This window comes from Lepidochelys olivacea, assembly GCF_965140295.1.
Source record: "Lepidochelys olivacea isolate rLepOli2 genome assembly, chromosome: 2".
NCBI classification, from domain to species: Eukaryota; Metazoa; Chordata; order Testudines; family Cheloniidae; genus Lepidochelys; species Lepidochelys olivacea.
The window spans coordinates 235,330,520-235,351,319 of record NC_140412.1 but is presented as its reverse complement, the minus strand read 5'-3'; the positions used below and the strand labels follow the sequence as shown (position 1 = coordinate 235,351,319).

General features: G+C 41.0%; 1 protein-coding gene and 1 long non-coding RNA gene across 11 annotated transcripts in view; one reads left to right on the top strand and one right to left on the bottom strand.

Moving 5' to 3' along the window:
- KIAA1217 overlaps positions 1-8,571 on the bottom strand; it is a 540,319-nt gene extending 531,748 nt beyond the window's left edge. For 2 of the 9 annotated variants that reach the window (XR_014710274.1, XR_014710275.1), the window contains exon 1: positions 8,493-8,571. The gene's annotated coding sequence lies outside the window, so the exon portion shown is untranslated. The remainder of the gene's footprint in view (positions 1-8,492) is intronic. The other 7 variants (XM_084619489.1, XM_084619498.1, XM_084619492.1 and 4 more) reach the window with 5 other exon arrangements.
- Positions 8,572-8,597: 26 nt separating this feature from the next.
- On the top strand, positions 8,598-13,586 carry LOC311515957. Of its 2 annotated transcripts, XR_014710276.1 has the most exons (4): positions 8,598-8,849; positions 9,923-10,014; positions 12,439-12,573; positions 12,756-13,586. It is a non-coding gene; the product is annotated as an uncharacterized lncRNA (long non-coding RNA). The 2 variants fall into 2 exon arrangements; XR_014710277.1 differs by lacking the exon at positions 8,598-8,849 and having other exon boundaries at positions 9,901-10,014.
- Positions 13,587-20,800: the final 7,214 nt, after the last annotated feature.

Genomic DNA, 20,800 nt, shown 5'->3' with positions numbered 1-20,800 from the left:
ATTGGTGAGGCTTCATCTGGAGTACTGTGTCCAGTTTTGGGCCCCACACTACAAGAAGGATGTGAATAAATTGGAGAGAGTCCAGCGAAGGGCAACAAAAATGATTAGGGGTCTGGAACACATGACTTATGAGGAGAGGCTGAGGGAGCTGGGATTGTTTAGCCTGCAGAAGAGAAGAATGAGGGGGGATTTGATAGCTGCTTTCAACTACCTGAAAGGGGGTTCCAAAGAGGATGGCTCTAGACCGTTCTCAATGGTAGCAGATGACAGAACGAGGAGTAATGGTCTCAAGTTGCAGTGGGGGAGGTTTAGATTGGATATTAGGAAAAACTTTTTCACTAAGAGAGTGGTGAAACACTGGAATGCGTTACCTAGGGAGGTGGTAGAATCTCCTTCCTTAGAGGTTTTTAAGGTCAGGCTTGACAAAGCCCTGGCTGGGATGATTTAACTGGGAATTGGTCCTGCTTCGAGCAGGGGGTTGGACTAGATGACCTTCTGGGGTCCCTTCCAACCCTGATATTTTATAATTCGGTGGTTTATCAATAGAGGGTAGTTAAATTAATTACAGTGTGAGTAAATTCCCAGAAAAAATACTGGAAGAGAAGTTAATACCAAGTCCAACTTGTAATAATTAGAAAATGGAGTTGCACAGTACATCATATAGTAATAGGTCTCAGACAACAGAATACTGTTGATATAGTGGTTGTATCCACATTCTCAGGAACAATTAAATATTAAAACTAGTATAACTCTGACTTAGAACAACGCTTCCTTAGCCCTCATCCCCTAACGCCCCTACTCTACTTGCGCTACATTGATGACATCTTCACCATCTGGACCTATGGAAAAGCAGCCCTTGAGGAATTCCACCATGATTTCAACAATTTCCATCCCACCATCAACCTCAGCCTAGACCAATCCGCACAAGCGGTCCATTTACTGGACACTACTGTGCTAATAAGCGATGGTCACATAACCACCACCCTATACTGGAAACCTGCTGACCTCTATACTTACTTGTATGCCTCCAGCTTCCATCCAGGACACACCACACGATCCATTGTCTACAGCCAAGCTCTAAGATACAACCGCATTTGCTCCAACCCCTCAGACAGAGACAAACACCTACAAGATCCCTATCAAGTGTTCTTACAACTACAATATCTACCTGCTGAAGTGAAGAAACAGATGGACAGAGCCAGAAGAGTACCCAGAAGTCACCTACTACAGGACAGGCCCAACAAAGAAAACAACAACAGAACGCCACTAGCTGTCACCTTCAGCCCGCAACTAAAACCTCTCCAGTGCATCATCAAAGATTTACAACCTATCCTAAAAAATGATCCCTCACTTTCACAGATCTTGGGAGACAGACCAGTCCTCGCTTACAGACGGCCCCCCAACCTGAAGCAAATACTCTCCAGTAACCACACAACAAAAACACTAACCCAGGAATCTATCTTTGCAACAAAGCCTGATGCCAACTCTGTCCACATATTTATTCAAGTGACACCATCATAGGACCTAATCACATTAGCCACGCCATCAGGGGTTCGTTCATCTGTACATCTACCAATGTGACATATGCTATCATGTACCAGCAGTACCCCTCTGCCATGTACATTGGCCAAACCAGACAGTCTCTACGCAAAAGAACAAACGGCCCATCTTTAAAAAACGGAAGAAGGAAGTTCCTGGGAACTACAGGCCAGTCAGCCTCACCTCAGTCCCTGGAAAAATCATGGAGCAGGTCCTCAAGGAATCAATTCTGAAGCACTTAGAGGAGAGGAAAGTGATCGGGAGCAGTCAGCATGGATTCACCAAGGGCAAGTCATGCTTGACTAATCTAATTGCCTTCTATGAAGAGATAACTGGCTCTGTGGATGAGGGGAAAGCAGTGGGCATGTTGTTTCTTGACTTTAGCAAAGCTTTTGACATGGTCTCCCACAGTATTCTTGTCAGCAAGTTAAAGAAGTATGGGCTGGATGAATGGACTATATAATGGATAGAATGCTGGGCTCAATGGGTAGTGATCAATGGCTCCATGTCTAGTTGGTAACAAGTGGAGTGCCCCAAGGGTCAGTCCTTGGGCCGGTTTTGTTCAATATCTTCATAAATGATCTGGAGGATGGTGTGGATTGCACCCTCAGCAAGTTTGCAGATGACACTAAACTGGGAGGAGAGGTACATACACTGGAGGGTAGGGATAGGATACAGAGGGACCTAGACAAATTAGAGGATTGGGCCAAAAGAAATCTGATGAGGTTCAACAAGGACAAGTGCAGAGTCCTGCACTTAGGATGGAAGAATCCCATGCACCGCTACAGACTAGGGACTGAATGGCTAGGCAGCAGTTCTGCAGAAAAGGACCTAGGGGTTACAGTGGACAAGAAGCTGGATATGAGTCAACAGTGTGCCCTTGTTGCCAAGAAGGCCAATGGCATTTTGGGATGTATATGTAGGGGCATTGCCAGCAGATGGAGGGACGTGATCATTCCCCTCTATTCGACATTGGTGAGGCCTCATCTGGAGTACTGTGTCCAGTTTTGGGCCCCACACTACAAGAAGGATGTGGAAAAATTGGAAAGCGTCCAGCGGAGGGCAACAAAAATTACTAGGGGACTGGAACACATGACTTATGAGGAGAGGCTGAGGGAACTGGGATTGTTTAGTCTGTGGAAGAGAAGAATGAGGGGGGATTTGATAGCTGCTTTCAACTACCTGAAAGGGGGTTCCAAAGAGGATGGCTCTAGACTGTTCTCAGTGGTAGCTGATGACAGAACAAGGAGTAATGGTCTCAAGTTGCAGTGGGGGAGGTTTAGGTTGGATATTAGGAAAAACATTTTCACTAGGAGGGTGATGAAACACTGGAATGCGTTACCTAGGGAGGTGGTAGAATCTCCTTCCTTAGAAGTTTTTAAGGTCAGGCTTGACAAAGCCCTGGCTGGGATGATTTAGTTGGGGATTGGTCCTGCTTTGAGGAGGGGGTTGGACTAGATGACCTTCTGAGGTCCCTTCCAACCCTGATATTCTATGATTCTATAGCACAAATCTGACATCAGGAATCATTACATTCAAAAACCACTCAGTAAAAGATTTAAGGGTGGCAATTTTGCAACAGAAAATTTTCAAAAACAGACTCCAATGAGAAACTGCTGAGCTTGAATTAATATGGAAACTAGATACCACTAACTTGGGTTTGAATAGAGACTGGGAGTGGCTGGGTCATTACACATATTGAATCTATTTCCCCATGTTAAGTGTCCTCACACCTTCTTGTCAACTGTCTAAATGGGCCGTCTTGATTATCACTACAAAAGTTTTTTTCTCCTGCTGATAATAGCTCATCTTAACTAATTAGCCTCTCACAATTCGTATGGCAACTTCCACCTTCTCTGTATATGAACATATATATATTCATTCTTACTATATGTTCCATTCTATGCACCCGATGAAGTGGGCTGTAGCCCACGAAAGCTTATGCTCTAATAAATTTGTTCGTCTCTAAGGTGCCACAAGTACTCCTGTTCTTTCTACCTAAAAAGAGCATAACTCTTCCGGTCAATTGAGCCCTAAGATCCAGATCCTGCAAAGACTTACACATATGCTTAAACTTAAGCACGTTTGTAAGTCTATATAGAATCAAGACCTAAGATACTGACGTTTTTGTTCGGTTAGAGGGATGTTCATAGTTGCTGAAATCATCAGCGCACCATTTCCTGTTATCAAAGTACAACACATTTAAGGAAAGGCAATTTATTTTCTGCATAATTAAAGAACAACTGATGCCTCTTGGAAAACTAAAAATATTCTGTTTAAGGAGAGTGGATGGCTCAAAGGATTGTAGTGGGTTAAAGAGGCTTTCATCTCTAGGTTAGGGATTCAGATTCATCCCAGGCTGTTAATAAGCGAAAACAGTTACTGTCTCATGGCTGTCTGAAAGCCTAGGTGAAATGACTTGGGTGATTTCAGTTCAGTTTCCAAGAAACAGGTATGGCTATCACTCTTCTGAACAGTCTTAGCAAAGAAGGAACTATCTTTTCACTGGAGCTAAATTTGAGGTGGGTCTGTAATACAATTTTTCTCCCCAAGCTTGAAATCCTGTCCACCAAGAACACAGAACTGTTTGCAGAACCTGCATTGAGGAGGGTCAGTAAGATGATTCTTTCACCCTCAAACAAGTTAACTCACTTTATTTTATGTAAAGAGGGCTATCCTATCATCTTTGGGATATCACCAGCATTCATGGATGTAGTAATGGAGCTGGCAGCCAGAGCTGGGGTCTACGCATCTTCCAGCTTAATTTTTTTTCCCCCAATTCTTGTGAACTTTAAATTATTTTCTATCTTTTTCTCCAATTTTTTAACCACAGAATTCAGATTAATATTTCCAGGTAAATATAAACAGATGTTCAAAATAGCCTTCCATTTCATTCCCCAACATTTGCAAAGATAAAGGACATCTGGTAGAGAAGTACACAATATGACAGCACAAATCAAATTAGATTAAATTAACTAACCTAAAATTGTTCATTTTCTTGCTTAGTCCCTTCTCTTATGTCTGACCCATTCTGTACATTTCCGTACCATATTTTTTCTAATTTACGTCTACAAAATCAAAGAAAACAGTCTGTCCTCTCTCTCTCTCTCCTTCCTCCTTCAACAAGCTCTCTCTCCTTTCCTTTCATTCTTTCCCAAACATGTATTCCGTTCCACTGGCCTCTTCCCCCATTACATTTGCTCTAAGCCCTTTCTCCTCAATTGTTCTGGTCCCCTGCATCTTTTGTTCATTGTATTATACTCTTTTGGTACTATTTGCTTCCATGTGCATTCTGTGGTCTCCTCATTGTCTTCCCCATCACTAATAATTGATAATTTTTAAATTATATAATGTTTTCGAAACTAATTAATCAACATAACACCTATCAAATAAGCAAGTTTTATCCCTGTTTTACGACAGGAAAATCAATCTAGATCATAAACTCTTCAAGAAAAGCACTCTTTCTTTCTATGTTTGTATTATAATAAATAATAATAATTTGATATAGTGCTTGTCATCAGAAGATCTCAGAGCACTTCACAAACTTTTATGTATTTATCCCCATAACAGCCTTGCGTGTGCACATACTGCCCAGAAAACTGGGGCCCCAATGTACTGTAAATAAGAAGAAAGGTAGTGACTTAACCAAGGACAACCAGACTCAGGGTCAGAACTAGAAGTAGAGCAAGTAGAGCCTTTTGCTCTCAATTTTATGCTTAGTCCACTGAACCACACTGCTTCTTCACAACAGAGAACAGACCCCTTTTCTTGCAACCAGAGGCCTCATTAGGTGCTCAGCAGAGGAGAGAGCTAGCTCCCAGCAGAGTATGTTTGCAAAGGCCCAAGCACCATCAACAGCAACCTAGGTATTCCCACCCCCAGCAATGCCATTGCCCATGCTTTGCCTGTTATGTCGACAGAAGACTTCAGTCTCCACGGCTGGCAAAATGGGACATTCCAGGAGCACTAAATTCACACTAAAATAAATTAAGTTGTTCTATGTAGAAACAATTCTACTTATGTCATATATTAAGTTTTCTTTAATTGCTCAGGAATCTTTTCATGAAAATAGATTTTTTATTTTTCCTGAAGTCATCTCTTCCTACCACTTAATCCTAAAGTCATAATTAGTCACGTTTGTGACATAATAAACATTGTAAAGTCATAAACAGAATGTTATGATTTCAGGTGAGGGACACCCTAAAAGCAAGCTTGCTTTTCAGAAAAAGACCTATTTTACGAAGAGACAAGGATTAAGAGAAATGCATAATACATATAATGGCAAAGGCCCACTGACATTTGCTGGAAAACTGAAAAAATTCTAACATCTACTACTTTTTCTTGAAGGCTGTCTCAATTGTAATTTGAAATCATCTAGAACATGTAGCAAGTTTAATGTACAGCAAATTAGCAAAACAGTTTTTAAATAATTCATCAGCAGTGCAAAGTCAGGACATATTTTCAGGCATAGTAGCATTAAAAATACTCAGTGGCACGCCTAATCCTATAATTGGTAATGATCTGCTGGTAAAGTTTGGCTGAAAACCAGGAACTTTAACAGTGATCTAACATAATGTATACAAACTTTGGGCCCACTCCCAGTATGCACAGAATGCAGGATCAGACCCAACATGTCCCAGTCCTGAAGAGACTTATACAGGTGCTAAACATTAATCATGTAAGCACAGGTTCAATAAGAAAAGGAGTACTTGTTAAACCCTGGATTTGTGCTGTTTATGGCCCACCTTGATTATCATACACATTGTAAGGAGAGTGATCACTTTAGATAAGCTATTACCAGCAGGAGAGTGGGGTGGGGAGAGGTATTTTTTCATGCTTTGTGTGTATAAAAAGATCTACACTTTCCACAGTATGCATCCGATGAAGTGAGCTGTAGCTCATGAAAGCTTATGCTCAAATAAATTGGTTTTCTCTAAGGTGCCACAAGTACTCCTTTTCTTTTTGCAAATACAGACTAACATGGCTGTTACTCTGAAACCTGTCACAGGTACAATGACACTAGTTTCAGGAGTACAGTCTTTGCAGGATCAGGGCTTTTATTAGGAATCCTCTTGAGGACTATATTTACTCAAAGACCAGAAAATGGAGGTAAACTAAATCTGTAATTATTTTTGATTAAGTATAAAAAGTTATAGTATTTAGCCAATAACTTCCCTAGCTTAGTCACTGGATATCAAAATGTGGCTCTTAAAGACATATCTTTGTTCTCTGGTCAAACTAATACCCAATTCTATGTGGTAGAATAACAGTCACTGTATATTATTTTACTCAGTTCATGAGGTCAGAAGAATGACAAATAATGTGGTTTTGATTCTTGTCCCTAGATGTCTGATATTGTTCAATGTTTTTATCTTAACTACTATTCTCACTACACTTTTGCTAATGAAAATATGAATACTATGTAAGTATACCTGAGGTCAGGAAAAAGTGAACCTCTTGAATGTCCTCAGATATGAGAGTAACCATCCAGTAAATAATCTGCATAATATGTAGTGTTTTTGTATAGCATTCAAAACTAGTAGTATTTTTGGAGTGTGTGTGTTGAACTATGAAGGAAAAAGTGCAAGAAAACAAGAGTTGATTCTTAAAATGCTCACACACCATACAAAGACAAAGTTGAGAACATGAAATTTAAACTATGAAAAGTAAATTTTAATATTACGTAGCACCACCCATACCCATGACTATGAATCCTAGATAAACTGTACCACACAAGGAAGGGCCCAATTCTGCTTCCATTCATGTTAATGGCAAAACTTTCATTAACTTCAATGGAAGCAGCAGAAAATTCAGTTCAATGTTAACAGTCAGTAGTAGAAGAACCTACCTCTGCCTATACAGAGAGACAGCCACTCATAAATCTGCACACCACCCTAAAGGCTTTTCCTCACTCAGAGAAACTAAATACCAAACAACCATCTAGTCAAGGCTTGATGCCGTCAAATCGTAGGGTTATTGAAAAAAGCCTTGCTCACTATTCTGAGAGCTCCTCTGAATTTCAAAATGAAGTTTGTTCCTTATGTATATATGAAAAAATATTTTATAAAAGGCAGAAGTTAGGATTACAAAGCCTTTCAAGGATGGTCAATGTATGCAACACAACCTTCTTCTATACATGTAGCTGGAAAATTATTGTCATTTTTGCAACAATCTACTTTTACAAAGGAGGAAAGCCATTTAACCTTGCGTGCATGTAAAAAGCAGCCTAACTATTCAGTTCTCAGGAACAGCCTGAAAGCCTGACCACAATGACTAAATCGTTTTCAATTCTCAAGGGTAACCAATTAACTCTTTCTCAAAAAGCCTAGTTATAACTAAAGGCTACATTTCCTACCACACTCACTGGTCCCCTTCCTCAGTCAGGGAGCCAGTTGGGGAAAGCAGACTACCCTAGCCCCCTGCGGCTTCAGCTGGATCCCCTGCGGATCTCAGCACTTATCCGTCGGGCAAGCAGCAGCGCTCACTGCAGCAGGAGCCAAGGAGCGAGCACACGAGCTTTGAAGTTTTCCCCTCAGAAGTTTGGTCAACTTAGCAGCACCACTAAGCCGCAGGCAGAGGCTGAAATCTCGCCGCCTGGGACACAGCGGGGAGTCTCTGGGGTTCGAGCCACTGCTAAAGGGCTTGGCCAAAGTCAGCAGCCCAGCCCCAGGCTGAGCGGACTCCCGCACACGCGCCACGCCAACCCAGCGAGCTCGGCGGAGGAGACGCCCCTGCGGGGCTCGCCTGCCCCAGGCTCGGAGCACCCCAAGGTCACCCGCCCTAGGGACTCCCCTCACTGCTGGGTCACGCTCCTCACGAGCCCCTCACACCGCGCTCTGCCCGAGCGGGGGATGCTCTTCCCCCTCCCGCTGTGCCCCTGCTCCCGACCCGCCAGCCCCGGCGATATGAGGAACGGGGAGGGGGACCAAGCGCAAACTTTCGGTGCCACTTACTTGGCGGCTCGCGGCTGCCTCCCCCTTCCGCGCTGGCGAGCCTCTGGGCGGGCGGCGGCTGCACTCCAGCTAGCGGGACTCCCTGCGCGGCAGACATGCCCCGGGCAGCGGAGCGGCTCCGGGTGCGCCACTGTAGGGGGCGGCGGCGGCGGGGAGCGCCCTGCTGGGAGCGGGCTGCGCGCTCCGCCTGCCCCAGCCGGTGCCAGGTCTGCAGCGAGCCCGGCAGCCCGCGTCCTTCCCTCCCCGCCGACCGACGACTTTCAATTCACCTGCAGGCGGGCCGGGCGGGAGCGGCGCGGAGCCCTCCCGGCAGGCGGCGCGGCGGGAGGGGCCGAGTGGCGAGCGCCCCGGCTGGAGGTAGCCCCGTTCGCCCCTCCTTCTTTCCCTCTCGCTTGCCGGGGCGCGCACTCCGCTCGCCCGGGCCGCTCCGCAGCTCTCCCCGGGACTGCAGTCATTGCGTCACCGCCATCCCCACCCTCACCGCGGGGGGAGCTGCCGCTGCGGGAGCCGGGGTGCTGGCTCGGGGGGGACTCCCGCTGGGGGAGCTGTGCCGGGGTAAAGGCTGGCGGGGGCCGCGGGCTCTGGCCTTGGTGTGGGGATGCCGAGCCCTCGTCAGGGGAGCGCTGCGTGGGGGGCTGATGCCCCGTGCAGGACCCGCTTCGCGCGCGGGTGGGGAGCCGGGGCTCGTTCCCTCCGAGGTGCGTCTCGGGACGCGCAGCCGGCGCAAGGGGCTGCCCCCGAAATCTCAGGTGTGATGAGATCGTTCGCAGCCGCGGCGAGTACCCGGGGCCCTGCTCCGCGCTCTCAGACGCCGGGCTCTTGTTCAGCCCTCGCAGGATCGGCCCCCGCGGGGTCCTACCAGGTTCTCTGGGAACAGACAAAGCCCAGAACAGTTCAAACGTTTGGCTCCCACAGGGGCCGGGTGACCGGGGGCAGCCAGTAGCTCGTGGAAAATCTCCCAGCCGTGGAGCCGCTGACAGCACTAGCTTTCGCCCTGAAAAGACAGTCTGAGCAGATACGTACTTTAAGGGGTAGAAGTTTAAAGGGCCGTAAAGAGGCTCGGCCTTCGCTTCCCGTTGTGAACAGATACAGAGGGGAGGGGGGGCTTGTTTGGTCTGAGGTTTGTCTGTTTTGGGGAGAAGACAAACCTTCTCCTTCCTGCCCCCTCGCCGAGTGGCCACTGTTTGCATTTTCCATTCTGTTAACCTTCTCATGTGACGCAGTGCACTGGGTTGGTTTGAGGGGTTTAATGCATGTGCGTTTACATAGCTAAGAGTTCCTCTCGGAGACTCCTTCCAAAACAAAACCAAGCCCTTTCGGGATGCCCGCGCTGGGCAGTATTCGAAAGGCCTGACTGTGCTGATGTGGAAGGCACTTGGACAATTAAAGTTGGCACTTGGCACTCCCCTTTTTTCCCCTTGTTGTTTCAGAACAGTCTTGTGATGCCACGTGCAGAGTCCTCGGAAGCTAAGTCCCCCTGGCTGCAAAGGGCGAGGTGGCTAAGTGGGGAATGCAGGATCAGGTAATATCTCACATCCCATTTTCCTAACATTCTCGTCTTCTCTGCCTCTCATCTTTCAGTAGTTGCTGAACTTTGCCCTTCCTTATAGCCTGGGAACATGTGTTAATTCTGTGGGCAAGTTAATGATAGAAAGGTAAAGGAGGCTCATTTGAGTCCTAAAAATATGCAGTATCAGAGCAGAAGCAGCCTGTCAATTTCCTTCCTCAATTACAAGCTCTGCAGTCACCTAAAAGCCCCCCTGAATTTTCCTGAAAAAAGTTCTTGCTGGTTTCCTTGTGTGCTGCTGCTGCCTACCAATACTTTAATTGCCCCCACTGTTTTGTAAATCACTCAACTAATCTTTAAAATATAAAAAAATAATTTCTTAAATCTCATGTGAACTAAATAAAGCTATACTGAGTACTTCAGGCATGTCAGTTTTATGGCCTAGATCCCTCAAACAGTTAGGCACATGTTTAATCTTAATTCCATTGGCAGTGTCTGCACTGGTAAATATATCATGTTAGAACACATTTTTTTAACAGAAATATTAAATAATTTTTCATCTTTTGCAGATAGGCACAATTCTTGATCACCATGACAAGCTAACGTGTTTAAGTAAATCTGTCCCTGACTGCACTTTTGATAACATTTTTAAATATTACTGTCCTTGTCTACACTAAGGGCGGAATAGCATTAAATTAATTTGAACCAGTTAGTTAATGTGGTTTCTTACAGGCTGTATTTTCCCCGTGTAGACATGGCCATTTTCTTCCATGGACCAACTCACAGAAGTAAAATGAAGCATATACATGAATGTTTGCAGGATTAAAAACCTCTACGAGTAAGTAAAGTTCTGAAAAACACCTTAAGCAGGAATCACACTAAACAAGGAGTGCTGGAATAGTATAGCATCCTGGATTAATTTTAACTGCATAATCCCATAGAAAATACTGCAAACATAAATTTGTTTACTCTGTTTTTAAAAAAATCCATGTTTACCCTTACCTGGAAAAACTGAATGTTAAGGGGTGAAGTAAATTCTCCCCATTACTTTTTGTTTTTTAAAAGCCCCTTGACATTGCCCATGGCCCACACAGTACCATATTGAATATGGATTTTTTCAAAACCAGCAATATCTCCTACAGGAGCTAAAAATTTTGTAAGTACTAATGGAGCTCTGAGGGATGAAGTGGCAGTGGTGGGTGGAGAGAAGACAGGAAATATTTAAAATCCCTAATATAAGAGTGGCAGGTTCTTTTAAAAATTTACAGACACAGCTCATGTTCTAAAATGTGGACAGCTAGAAACCTTGCCTTCCATTGTAATTGGCACACTCTGTTTCCTACCAACAAATATCTCTCAACAGACTGGACACTCTAGCCTTTTATAATATGTAGCTAATTTGTTTATATAGTTTATGACTATGCCAAAAAAGTAAAATCTATGAAATTGAATAAATTATGTTTAAACAAGAATTTAGAACTACACCAGAACATTGTTAATCTATATTTTGCTAAACTGCACATTTAATGATCCCAAAAAAATGTGATGTTTGCCCTCCACTCAGACATATCAGATATTTTAGGGACCAATCCCATTACGAGCAGTTCATTTTTGCAAAGTATGATACACTGCATTTAGTACTATGCCAAGAAGTATTCTATTATTTCTGCTATAGTAATGCCTAGAGACTGAAACTGAGCTTGAGACTCCATTGTGCTGGCACTGTACATACACACAGTAAGAGAATTCCTGCCTGAAGAGCTAGACAGACAAAGAGTTAGAGGGGAAACAGAAGCACAGATAAGTGAAGTAACTTGTCCAAGGTCACACAGGTCAGTGGCAGAACCCAAGTCCCCTGACTCCCAGTGTAGAGCCATATTAAATAGTCTGCACGGTCTCTAAACACAAACCAACAAACAAAACAACAATTAAGAAAATTACATGTACAAAGTACAGTTTATGATGCAGTATTTCATTTTCTTAGTGCCTACATTTGTGATGTTTTACTCTCTTTTTGGGAGATGCTAAACATACTGAACTCCCACTGACGTTAATGGAATTTGCAGGTGTTTGACATCTTGCATGATGGAGCCCAAATTCTGATCCCAATGGAGTTTTGCAAAGTACTTGTGTGGTACCTAGATTTGACCCGTAGTTGCTGACTTGCAAAATTCATTAATTTACAATGAGCGTCCCAGACATTGGTACAAGTTAGTAAAACTGTACTGTAGATACTTATAAGAGGAATAATATTTGGATGACCAGAACCAGACAGGCCATTTAACTTTAAAATAAAAATCTTTATATATATTTGTATAACTTGTACTCTGGAAGTGACAACAGCTGCGCTAGTTATAAATGTTTAATTTGTGCTATAGTTCTTAATTTGAATTCACTTTAAATATAATTCTCAAGAGTATCTGTTTTGCTTTTGTTAAGTTTGTAATGCTTGCAGGGACATAGCTCCATTCAAATGAGCAGATGCGTCATGAGCAATCATTATACTGATGAAATTGGCCTACAGTGCAAAGCAGTTTTATCCCAATATCAAGACTGAGGTGAATCTGAACAGAGGTACCCTTGTAAGGTATTTTTACAATGAATAAAAACATGAAATAGAAACAGTAAATTAAATGGAGACAAATGTCTTCTGTTTTCATATTTAAGAAGATACAGGGGGTTATGTATATATAAAAAATCTACATGTGGAAACAGCTGATGAGAAATGATTCCATCTTTTTTTTAAAATGATACAGGGTGTGGCTGAGACCAAGCCTGGAAGATTCTTCCTAGAAGGAAAGTAAGTGAGTGAGTGAAACCAGGACACTATAATGGAAACATCTTCTCAGATCTAAATACAGTGTTAGCTACCATAAAGACTTAATACTCTAGCAAAGAACTTCTGTAGCTACTCCCCAGCTGCTGAGTGACCTCTACTCCCATTGATTTCAGAGTCGAAGTCTCCTTGAACCTTACAGGAAGCGCTGTGTGTGTGTGGATCATCATGCAGGACCGGGGCATTGTAAATACACATACTTGCACCATCTTAGTTAAACCACTCCAAAATCATGTGCAGGCACTCATTTTAGCTTAGCTTAAATCTGTTCCTAATCATTTTAAGCTGAACCGAGTAAGTGTCCACTCAGCCTTTTGCCTTAACTAATCTGGTCAAAATAACCCCTTACATTAAAATGGTGCAATTCTATGTGTAGACAAGCTCTAAACTGGGACCTGCTCCTACTTCTATTGAAGTAAATGTCAAAGCTTCCAGTGAATTTACTGAAAGCAGGATTGGAGTCCTTGCAAAGGAGTTAAGCAATACTTCTGCTCTGTTGACATGGAATTCTTCAAAAGGAATCTTCTTCTTGAAAAGCATGTCTGTATTCGATACAGGCTTTGTTAGAGAAAGAAGCTCTATATAAACTTGTACATCTGTTATGGACAGCAAGATTCTATATTGATATATAGCTATTCTCAAGGAGAGCGCAGTAAGCAATAAGTTAAGAGGATTGGATACCGGTACTCACCTAAAGATCAATGTTTTTAAAAATGCTTTTTAGATGTGATATGCCCCTACTTTTTGAGGTTTGTGCTACATTAAAATTTTCCATTTATGAACCATTTCTGATTCTGAATGATCAAATGTAGAAATGGAGGAAACTATTTAGATATACTGTCCATAAAACTTCTGTATCTGGACTGTTGATTTAATGGCTCTGCTTTTGCTTTAATTAAGTTTGCACTTCATTGGAAGCAACTTAAATCATTCAGCATTTGGAAGACATGCCCAAAGGAACCCTTTTGCACTGTGGGAGAAGAGGAAGTGATGGGGAGGGTAGATGAGTACTACCAAAAGTTAAACTTTCCACACTTTGACCATTTAAGAACAGTTTAGAAATAATATGATGGAAGACTCCCCTCACATAAGAATGGCCATACTGGGTCAGACCAAAGGTACATCTAGCCCAGTATCCTGTCTTCCAACAGTGGCCAATGCCATGCGCCCCAGAGGGAACGAACAGAACAGGTAATCATCAAGTGATCCATCCCCTGTCGTCCATTTGCAGCTTCTGGCAAAAAGCTGACTTTCCTCCTCCTGCTGTCCCAAAGGATTTGCTGTTACAGTAATGCTATTTTTTGTGAATCAGGACCAGAACACACGTTTGCTCTGTTTCTGCAATTGTGCAGTACTGATCGTTCTGTGCAATGAAGAATTTGTAAGTCACCTGAATTGATTAAGTATAGTATTGCACTGCTGCAGAATTACTTAGCAAAGGCACTGTTCCCAGAAAGCACCATTTACAGCAACGCAGAGCCACTGCAACAGAACAAAAACCCTGTGGAGGTCAGGGAGCTTGGAATTCAGACTCTGAGCCAAATTTATCCCCTGGTGTAAGTCATCCTAGTTTTGCAGTCAATGGAAAATTAGTTTAGCGCTCAAAGTTTTCTCTGGTCGTAGACATTTTGGGAGGCAGAGAGGGGGATGTTTTGTTTCTTCCTTTTGAATTTCTCCCATAGATATATCCTTTTGTATTTTGTTGGACTTAACTTCAGATCTCCACAGTGAGGAAAAATTGCAGAAAAACTGTCCTTCAGTAAGTCCCCAATTAATGTCTGCAACGGAGGGAGAAGAAAGGAGTACTGCAACAAACTACAGTTCATCCTAGCAACAGTCTCTCTCCTTTCAGAACACAACCCTTCACTAAAACTACTATCAGAGGAAAATAATGTAATTAAAAATGGCATATATGTAAATATTTATCTCAGGTTTATAATATCCCCCATCATCATAGTATCTAATCTCTGATGGAAATAATACCATAAGAATGCAAAATTCTCTCTATAATAAATGTAAAGGAAAACTGTCACAAATTAAGAATAACACATTTCTTTACATATATAACACCATGGATTATTAAAACTGAAATAATTTAAAAAATAATCCAACTTCAGAGTTTATGGTATTTATCTTTTTCTGTTTTACCATGGTTGGACAAGAAAATTAGTGATCTGTTAATGGTGACCTATAAAGGGAACTAAAATAGATTTGTGTTTTGCTTCATTAGGATTTAGAGAAGAACGGGGAGGTTTTTCTGCCTTTTATAAACTTTAGGAATACCATGAATGTTGTCTCTTTTCTTTCCTGGCTTTATAGAGGTCTCCTTTAAGGATCCAGAGACGTGGATTGGGAACTTTCCTTGCTCCAATTGATAGAAGGGGAACAAAAATACTTTTTCTAACTGTTTGGCAAAACCAATTTTAGATAGTCTGAAAAAAATTACTTTCCCTTTCAATCCAGTTTCAGTTTATACCTATAATGTAATTCATTTATACCTGTAATGCAACTGGATTAATGAAAAACCCAAGCAGATTGTTATTGCATTACAGTAATGTTAATTCTGCCAAGTACTGCATATAGAAAAGCCAATTCCTTCCCCAAAGAGGTCATTTCACCTTATTTACAGTTTAACTTTCTGGTTCTCACACACGGTCAACTCACTGTTGGAGTGGCTGGGTTTTCATCTGCAAGATAGCCTTGACGCTTTAAAAATGTTTTGGTTTTGAATTATGAAAATTCTTAATTTTTTTTTTTTTTTTTTACACAAGACCAATATTTTTGGTCTGAACTACCATACTTCACAATAAGAGACAAGATGGGTGAGGGGTAATATCTTTTATTGGGCCAACTTCTATTGGTGAACGAGACCAGCTTTTGGGTTACACAGAGCTCTTCTTCAGGTCCACGGGGCTCTAAAGTTTCTCTCATTGTACCAACTTCTGGTGGTGAAAAATATATTGCCTTTTGCCCACCTTGTTGCTCTAATATGCTGGTATCAACACAGCTATGACACTGCAAACATACTTCACAATGTCCATTTAATTATTGCTGAAAGCGTAGAAAGCCAAAGCTTTTTGTTACCCTTTAGGGTGGAAAATGGAAATGGTTTAGCTTGCCAGTTAATTCTGAAATGGAATCACTAACCCAATATCCTGAAATTCTGTTCCAAGCTCAATTTAAATAAGACTACCATTGTCTACAAAAAAAGTGGAATTAAGTCCATAATGTATAACTGAAATGGGAAGAGTAGCAAAAGGACTTGTTTAGTCAATCAGATTTATTTAGCAAGCCATTTAAAGATTGCAGTTATCACCTACTCTTTAGGGGCAACTTGATGCCATATCCTTGTCTATACAGTACTACTAAAAATACCCATTGCTGTCAATGTGCATAAGTGAGCCAATGCTGAACGTTATTTAACAGCAGCTGTAGGCCAAATAGCATTCTGTAATGTGGACAAGGTGACAGAAAAAGAGGAAAGTGTTTGTTTTCTAATATAACTTGCCCAGAAACGGAGAATGGCTGAACAGCCATGTAAGACGGGCTCAAGAAGAACAATACAAAATAGACAGAGCATCTTTTCCCACCACCCACACACAAATACTACTCAGTACTTCACAGTGCTCTCTCTCAGTCATCGTGCTACCAGATTTCTTGAAGGAACAGTGGCCAAACGTGGATGGTGACAGCTAGGAACCTAAATCCACATTTATGTGCCTGTTTTTAAAAAGGCCTGATTTTCAGAGGTGCGGCACACAGCTACAGACATACTCTTAAGGCAATGAGAGCTGCAAGTGCTCTGGAATTTTTTTTTTTAAGTCAGACGACAGGTTTGTTTTAGGTGCCTAAATATGGATTTAGGTATCTAATTTCAACAATCCAGTTTTAAAAATTGTAATTCAGAGTTAATATTGTGAAACCAAGGGCCCATTTTATAAGTCTTGAAAGTAAGTTACATGCCTGCTGCATTAGTTGAAATCCATTAATGCAAATGGACAAGTTATACAAGGAAAAGCTAAGCTTTGCTGGGACCTCTCAAAGTGTTTAAGAGCCCTTCTGTGTGCTGTGGAGATGTTTGTGAACCTCTGACTTAGTATTTCAGATCCCAAGTCTCAAAGTTTACGATTAAAATAATAGATACAAATTTTATTGTCCCATCCCTACAGTGAGAAATAAAATGCAACGTACATCTTCCTTTTACCTCAAGTAACCTCTCTGCATCACCCACAGAACGAATTTGCCCTTAGTGCCAAGCACTAATTTCTCTAATCCAAAACTAAACTACAAGGGAGAATCTCTCCAAAAAGGATGCAGACAATTCAGTTCAATTCAGTTCAGGTGAACAGCGATTAGTCCACAGTTTTGTTGTATTTTCCTGGACTGATGCACAAATGCCTTCCTTCCTTTCCATCCCCTCTCCTCCTCCCCACCCCAAACAGTGGTTATGAAAGTCAATGTAATTCAACCATCACATAAGGTACTTTTAAAAGATGATTTGCCAATTCAAACTAAATATGTTAAATAGTGACTTAAGGACTTTATTAAAGTGTTCAACTACTAATCCCTCTATCTTCAAATCACTCATCGCCCACAAACCAGTGTCCTATTTTGAAACTAGTGGATTCTACATACTTTGCTATCCTAGACAAATTGGAAGATGTCTGTTCCTTGTAGCCCCTGAGTTAAGCAAACTATGGCTTATGAAACTGGATATTCCCCCCAGATAATTTTTTGTTTTATTTTTAATCTAGTATAGCCCCTTAATAGTTTAATGTAGCTGCCCCAGAATTAAAATATTCCACTGTCAGTATAAGCAGTCACTAAATATTTTGCTGTCCCTAATATTTTGTTGCTGTAGATGACTGCCCGCTTTCCCTTTATGGAAAAGGCTCCTTACATGGTATCATGACATGGACATGATAAATTATCACCCCAAACAGCTGAAGCAGTGCAAGAATTTATTTGGAGGCATGTTTAATTTTATATAATTTAGTACCTGTGAAAGGTGCCAGATTTTCAGGGTCCAGAGCTGTCACTTTCCATCCACAGAAGAGATACTGCACATTTGGAGCAATAAGAGCTCCCCAAATATGGCCCAGTGAGTGCCTCAGCCCTGACCTGGAGAGGTTACATTTAGGACTGATAACATAGTCCAATTACCATGACTACTGAATGCTTCATCTGTCTAATAGTGCCAAGTACACCAATTAGTTCTTGTAAAAATAGTGATTTTTTTTTTGTAGTGTGGACAACTTTCCGGAGATTTTAAGGCTAGAAGGTATCATTAATGATCACCTACTCTGACCTCCTGCATAATCCAGAGCACCTCACCCAATAATTCCTGCATAAAGCCCATAACTTCTGATTGAGCTAGAGCAGAATGCACTGAGATCAACTCATATCATAAAGACCACTGAATGACCATCAGAGAATAATGTATTTGTGAATCTACTCCAGGTCAGTAATAACAATGGTGACCTAGATATGTAATAATCCATATTCATTTCCAATCCCCAGGTCTGTTTCAGAACCTTCAGAGGCAAGTTTTAGATTATATATGTGAACCACTAGCATTTCCATTCTAAGGATTCGTACGAACATCAACGGATTCAGTAAGTGATCAAGCAGAAGCAAATTCTGGCCTTGTCTACTCCAGCCGCTTTCGGAAAACCTCCCATTACTTCACCTCCCTGATGGTACCAATGGCAGTAGCACTAATGTTTTTAACCACTGTTACATAAACCTGGCACCTAAACAGTGTGGTAAAAACACTGGTACCCGGAAAACGCTAACTCTCCAACTGTTGCTATGATCAATGCAGCTGCACCAGTGCTAGTGAAATGGTGGTAGACTTCCCAAAGAAGGATAGTGCAGACCAAGCCTTTGCAAACAGTCAGGGCATTCTTTTGCAGAGGAGCAATTTGAGCTGGAAAATCTAGAGAGGAAAATAAAAGCATCTGAAAAAGTAAACATTATTTTGATAACTATTACAATTTTGATAAATATTTTGGTAAATATTATATCTTAATATTATAGTAAATATATTAGCACTGTCATTCCTGTATCTTGTTAGCATAAAGGCTTTTAAAAAGCACCTTTTATCTGCTAAGTCTGTACAATTATTGGAATATGCCAGAACTCTATGAAAGAATATTGCATACATACACAGTAATAAGAATAACTATTACAAAATATGCTAAGAGTATTTCATTATGGGCAGAGGAAAGAATTCTTTAAAAAACTCCCACATTTTCCATTGTAATATACATTTGAGTCAGAGTGTGAAATATTCTCCATTATACACTGGCTTTAGGTTCTCTGAATTGGTTACGTCTGTAGTGTACTCCTCCAAGGATTCCAGCTGTCTGGCTGCCTACAGAGGAAAAACTGAGCTTGAAGAGTAAAAAAAGAAAAAGAAAAAAAAATACTAAAATTGCCTGTTTTGCTTGAAGTTTATAGTCAGGATAAACTATTTTGGTTGTGCCCAAGGCCTGCAAATAACAAAGTAAAGAGCACAATACAGAACAGAATATACCAGCAAGTACATAGCATTGTCGAAGTTCTCTTGTGCACTGGATAGAAATTCATTGTTTACATACATCAATCATGATTTGCCACAGGGTATTTCTTGAGTTACTACATATCTTTAATACAAAGGAAAAGAGAGGAAAAGAAAACAGCTATTTCTATCTGCTTATTTCTGTTTTGTTGGTTTATGACCTTTTTAAAACTAAGAATAGAGTTCAACTTGCAAAGCTTAAGTAAAGTGAACTGATTACAAACTCGCCTCCCGTTATCCAAAGTAGGGTGATTTTAAGGTTCTCTGGACATTCTCAAATCTCATTAGCATACCACAAATTCAATGATATAGCCAAATATCCTTAAGGGAATACCAATCATCATTTAAACTCCCCATTCCTTTAGAATTTTGCCATCTATTAAATGTCCAAAATCCACTGTAGTGGCGATTTCTCAGCATTATCCCTCCTGGCACTGAAAAAAAAAAATCAACCCACATAATACTGCATGAAATGAGATTCTTAAAAAAACAAACTAAGCTGTTCACACACTCTGGTCCCAGCCTATACCTATTCTGCGTGTAGAGCTCTCACTGAGTCAACAGGACTTCCAAATGCAGAGTCCCTCTAGTCCTGGGGGTGTAAAGCCACTCATCATAGCATAACTAAACATGCACTTTTATTGGGGAATTATATCAGATGATACTTCTGATGTGGACACAAGATAGATAAAACAAACAGCGTGGTTGAACACAGGGTGGATTTGATTTAAATCAAATTGATTTAAATCACTAGTCAGAAAGACTCTGTTAATCATGGATTTCTACATAAAAGTGCATTCTTGTTGGTTGTTATAACCTTAATACAGATATATCAGAAAATGAATGATTGTTTGGTTATTTTATTTACCAAAGGTAATTGAAGCAGATATTTATGACGTCTTTGGGAGGTGAACTATCTCCAATTCAACAGGTTAATCATTTGGAGGATTTTCTTGCCATGCTGTATTAGGAGGTGATCATCATCAGACAGACATTTAAATTATTTTATGTAATTAAAACCACGTTATGTACTCTTGGTTTTTTTCTTCAACAGCAAACATAATATTTTTATAAAACAAGCATATGAATTTTTTAATTTAGTTTAACATTCAAGTTTTTTAAAATCAGGTTTCTTTTTGTTAAAATTGTTTTTAACTGAAATAGTTAAATGAAATATTTTAAAAAACCACCAAAAATTAAATCGACTGTGTCAGCCAGGTCAACAAGAGAAACTTAAAATATTGGCTTCTGCAACTAACTCAGTCATCTTCACCTTCATTTTCCTGTTTGTTCATAATCTGGAAAAGAAAAAAAAACAAGCTTTCCTGCTTTTTCAGGTCCAAAACAGTTTTTCAATTTGGAATGGATTAGTCCAAAAGGAAGAAAATATTCTTTCTACACTG